Here is a 5,242-nt window from a genome sequence, read left to right as displayed (position 1 = left end):
TATATATATATATATATATATATATATATATATATATATGCTGTTATTAAAAGAGACCATGTGATGCAGATAAAATATTTAAACGTCTATGAAGAGTTAAATGTGTGGATGAAGCCACAAAGGATTTCATATATCTTTCCTTACTTCTGAAGCACTACCTCTTCAGAGTGTGTGGTGCAGTTTTAAATGTTTATCATGTCTCTTTCGTATGATGACTTTGCACCTTATTATGTGCTGTTAATCGTTTAACATCCTCCACCATAAAACACTGACTAGTAGCTGTTTATTAAAGCACCAGCAGGTTACATATGGTTTGCTATGAGGAAAAAGACATTCTTGTGGAAGTTGCGCTTCTCCTTTTCGGTTCTAACTAGAACCTAAAGTGACTGGCATTTTCAAACCATATCTTTATAATCTATTATCTCCAATGCATAGTATTTGTATCAAAAATCTCAGCTTTTAACGTGTGAGAAAAAAAGAAACACAGCGCAAAGGAAAGAAACAATATATCCATGGGTAGGCGTCGCTCTGGGAGCGCGCAGCGATCCGTGCACGCCGGGGCTCCTGCTGCGGCACAAAAGCTCGGTGAAGCGAAGAGAAGAGCTCTCCCGTTTCAGCACGCGCCGTCCCGCGGGACCGCTCGGACCGAGGAGAAACTTCAATCAAACCGTGACGTCTCCAGCGGGAGCCAAACTCCGAAATCCGATCCCCGCACATCTCTCCACCCTCACTAAACGCTGGCGAATAAAACCAAACGGGCTGCCAAGACAAAAGCAAACTCTGGCAAAACGATTTAGTAAAGAAACCAACTCTGTGAGGATGTCTGCTCGCTGATACAAAATATTTCATATTTAGGCCAAATGTTTTGCAAATTATTTTTATAGGATATGAATGAATGTATTTGTTTTGTTGGGTGTGCATAGGGTCCATTTTTTTATTGACTGCTCTAGATTCATTTCTGAAATGCAAACTAAAATTCTAACTAATAGCAAAATAATACAGAAGGTGTTGTTTACGCAAGACATTAAAGCACCAAAAAGAGATGAAAATAAAGAGGAAAATAAGCCTTTTGTCCCAAAGTAGACTACTTTACCTTTTATTTACATTTTTCATATTTTTCTCTATACACCTTATAGGGCCAGAGCACACTTGAAGCACATTTTAAACAGACTAAAATATTTCTTCTTTATATAGCGTTTGTTAACACAAAATAACCAGCAAAAAACATCTAAAATGTTGACCGCTGCATGGGCTGGCCTCTAATGTCCTATCATACGATATCTCCATAACCTGTAATGCAGCCAAACTCTGTTATGTGGCTCATTTTGGTGGTCTGATTTCTGCCTGATTCATGACCAACATCAATCACTTAAAATATTCCGTCAACTGTGGCACGGTTTAACTCAGGCCATGACTTGTCGGTCTAAATTCCACCCATGGAATGTATGTATAGATCATTACAATACGGGACAGACATGTCACACTTTCTCTCTTGCAAATCTGACGCTGACATCGGAATATAAGCTGGTCTGTCTCCAGCAGACAGGCTCCGTGGGTGAGGAGACCATGCAGGCGTGAGCTCACACTGAGCTGACGGGTATAAATAAACAAACCCGGAGAGCTGGGGGTCTCGGCAGGGCGAGTCGGGGGAGTGGACGAAATAAACGGTGGAAAACAACCGGTATTCGTGCCAGTTCACGTACAAACACTGTATAATCTTTAATGGCATCAACAAAAACAGAGATTAAGAACAAAATAAATGCATGTGTAGAAGTATAGTGGGGGTCTAAAAAGTGGGGATAATTTAAGACAAAAAAAAAAGAACACTGAACCGCTATAGGCTACGGAAGCTTCGATTAGTTTGTATTGAACAGATTGGATCAAATAATGAGTAGATTGTCGGCTTTTATATAACATTAAATCAGTCATTAGTTCCACTCTATAAAGTTTGCAATGTTTGATTTGCTACAAAGTAAAAAGTCTAGTTGAACGCTTCAGTGTGTGTGTGTGTGTGTGTGTGTTTACAATTAGGTCCAAAAGGTTCCAGTCTAGTTCTTTAGAAAAAATATGTAGGCCTACACGAAATAACCCAAAAAGTAATAGCCTACATTGATCTGAAGAATATAAATATAATATCAAGCACTCTTTTAATCAAAGAACCAACGGGCCAACTCAAAAACTTACACAGCCAAATGGGTCTTATTGGGAATCCGTAACAAGAGCTGTTGAGGAACAACTTCAGAACATGTTAAGATTGTGCAGCAATGCGCGTCAGATTGAAATGCACTTTTAAATTTGACAGTGTGATTGAATCAGGCTAAACATTGGATGCCAAAAATATTCGGTTTAGGCAAGCCTGTGAAAATATGGATGGATCCAGGGCTTTCTTTCCACCAGGATTCATAAGGATATGCTCTGACACGTTTGATTAATAGCGTCCACAGCGCTTTAATAATGCAGAATAGCAAGTCGCAAGCATTTAGAAACGAGACTCCTGTGAAAAAATAACCCAATGGTTTGACTGCAAAAAGCATGCCAGTAACTAGGGGCCTAAGTTTGCCTCAGAAAGCGTAACCAACAACAATTGCCACGTGCCTTCGCTTTAGCGAAACCAATTTATGTCTACTTTCAATCAACTCCTTACAAATGCTAATTATTAATTTAATAGCTTTTATCAAGAGTGACTTAACACTCATTAAGTCAACCTGGATAAATCTGGGGTTAGATGTCTTAATCAAGGCACAGTGATAAAGGTTCATTGATCAGCCATTTGTGGGATTTAAACTTTCGGATACACCATCAGCTCTTTGACAACTTGGATACAACCCTGAGGTTTTCCTACTAAGAAAGCATCAGGGTGCGACAACACAGCACTGTCTGTTATTAGAGAATGGCATGACAGTCTGCGTGACATAGTGGGTAAAATATTTGGAGTGGAGAAAAATAGCGTCAATATGGATCTTAATCTCCAAACGGCCGCGCCTGTCGAGGACAAAGAGTCTTTGACAACTTGGATACAACCCTGAGGTTTTCCTACTAAGAAAGCATCAGGGTGCGACAACACAGCACTGTCTGTTATTAGAGAATGGCATGACAGTCTGCGTGACATAGTGGGTAAAATAGCATATGGATCTTAATCTCCAAACGGCCGCGCCTGTCGAGGACAAAGAGGTTTCTCAAACTTCAAAGCTCTATGATAGATTATACACATAACTCTCAATGTCTTCACTTAGTAGGAACTGGCCAAGTCATTTCCTCCCGTCCCGGACACAACTCGACAGCGAATAACTTTAAGCGCAAGAAGGTCGCGAAGTGTCTCGTCAACATTCGTGTCTATAACAAAAGGAGGACTTGCAGCGTCTCCACAAAGCGGTCATACTGAGGACTAATTTGCTTCTACGTCTAGCACAAGCTCCACAGGAAACCTTACATTATTTTATATGAATGCATAGGCTTCTTCTATCCATAATGTTTCCTTTCAGTCCTCTCACAAAGCTCACTTGGGGAAAAAAAAAGAAAGAAATGGAGGTGACCTCCAAACGTGTAGCCTATAGCCTACTTGTTTGGAGGTCACATCCAGTTCTTGTTTTCTAGGAGCTTTGTAAGGGACCGAAAAGGATCATTTATTACAATTTTCATAAGGTTGGCAACCGTCATATAAAAGGGCGAGGCTAGCAAAATCAATAGCGTTCGCGGTGGATCCCGATCGGGAAAAAGAAAGTCCACGCGCCAACGCGAGCGCGTGCTGCCGTCTTATTACTCAACACGAGAAAATGAACACACGTGAATTTCACAGAAACCAACAGTTCCACAAATCTACGATTTGATTTCGCTATGAATAGGACGCAGAGTGAATAAAAAGGTCAGCTACTAAGGAAAGTCCCGTAACATGGGAAATGGTCTGTTAGCTCGCGAAGACAGTCATCAGACCGACAGAAACATTAGATTATTTAGATTTATCAAATTAAAAGCAATGTCTAATATTCGCACACAAACAACCAACAAGAACAAGAGATGTCAACAACATCGTCACGATCTCGACACCAGTCAGCCAGGAGACAATATGTTGAAAACTTATCAACAAACACAAGTTTCACACCGAGATGTCAAATGTGTCAAAACACGAGTGTATAAAATAGTTTTAGCTATCAAAAACAAACCCCTCTTTAGCTTTGCCAAAGGTCCGCACGAATCGAACGCATTTGCCTACACTGGACAATGTAACGGAACAAACATAAGCAGATAAGGCATGGAAACCCAATAATAAAGCTTAAAATGTTCTTACCTGAATGTAGTGATGCTTGCTGATCATCAAGTCGCACGGAAAGTATGGGGTCTCCTCTTTAAATGCAAGTTTTCACTCTCGTAGTTTTTTTAAGATATGCAAAGATTCCCGTTAAAAACAAAGAGGATCAGATGCTCCTATTGAAAGCTGCATTGCTATGTCGCCTATTTATAACTCTGGTCAATCTACTAACCCTAGTTTTCTCAGTTTTCAACGGCAGCCCTTCAGAAGTTTAAAGTATCTCCGCACTTGCCGAATATGAATATCCACTCCTGGAATAACTGTGAACACTTAGAAGAGATCCATATACATCCATGCAGAAGCAGTCGAACGTAATTCCTTTGACTCAGAAGAGGTTGATGGCTTCGACACGAATCGCGTGAATGCACAGGTGGCGAAAAATCCCCGGGGCTCTGTCTGCTATATGACGCCTCGCAGCGCCATGTTGGGCTCGGGCGAGACAGCGAGCGATCGAGAGCCACGCCGCGAGAACGGCAGCAGTGTGTTTGCCCGTGTGTGCACGGGCCGGTCCTCACACGCACATTTACGGACCACTGGAAAACAAAACGGCCACACAAACTCTCTCTCTCCCTTTAATCTAACGGACCGATCGCGGAAAATTTTCGGTCTCTTTGTCCCGGTTCCGATACGCGATATCCCTTGCGCGCTGAACGCTCGCGCGACTGCTGCTTATATGTGCGTGTCTCTCTGTGAGCGCGTGCAGCGGGCAATGAAAGCTGAGCGCAAGACGCCTCTCTCTCTCTCTCTCTCTCTCTCTCTCTCTCTCTCTCTCTTTCCGTCTCTTTGTCCCGGTTCCGATACGCGATATCCCTGGCGCGCTGAGTGCTTTGCGCGACTGCTGCTTGTGTGTTCGTGTCTCTCCGTAAGCGCGTGCAGCGGGGAATGAAAGCTGAGCGCGAGACGTCTCTCTCTCTCTCGCTCTCTCGCGCTCTCTCT

At 42.3% G+C, this 5,242-nt stretch overlaps 1 protein-coding gene across 2 annotated transcripts in view; it reads right to left on the bottom strand.

Annotated features, from left to right (window-relative positions):
• Positions 1 to 5,242, bottom strand: part of LOC107745971 (BCL-6 corepressor-like) — a 54,187-nt gene extending 48,945 nt beyond the window's left edge. For both annotated transcript variants that reach the window (XM_016560002.1, XM_016560003.1), the window contains exons 1-2: positions 5,209 to 5,242; positions 4,286 to 5,077 (exon numbers count right to left, since the gene is read on the bottom strand). The gene's annotated coding sequence lies outside the window, so the exon portion shown is untranslated. The remainder of the gene's footprint in view (positions 1 to 4,285; positions 5,078 to 5,208) is intronic.

The sequence above is a fragment of the Sinocyclocheilus rhinocerous genome, unplaced genomic scaffold, assembly GCF_001515625.1.
Source record: "Sinocyclocheilus rhinocerous isolate Xijiao unplaced genomic scaffold, SAMN03320098_v1.1 scaffold1339, whole genome shotgun sequence".
NCBI classification, from domain to species: domain Eukaryota; kingdom Metazoa; phylum Chordata; class Actinopteri; order Cypriniformes; family Cyprinidae; genus Sinocyclocheilus; species Sinocyclocheilus rhinocerous.
Note: the sequence above shows the minus strand (reverse complement) of the source record. Positions and strands in the feature narration are given on the sequence as shown.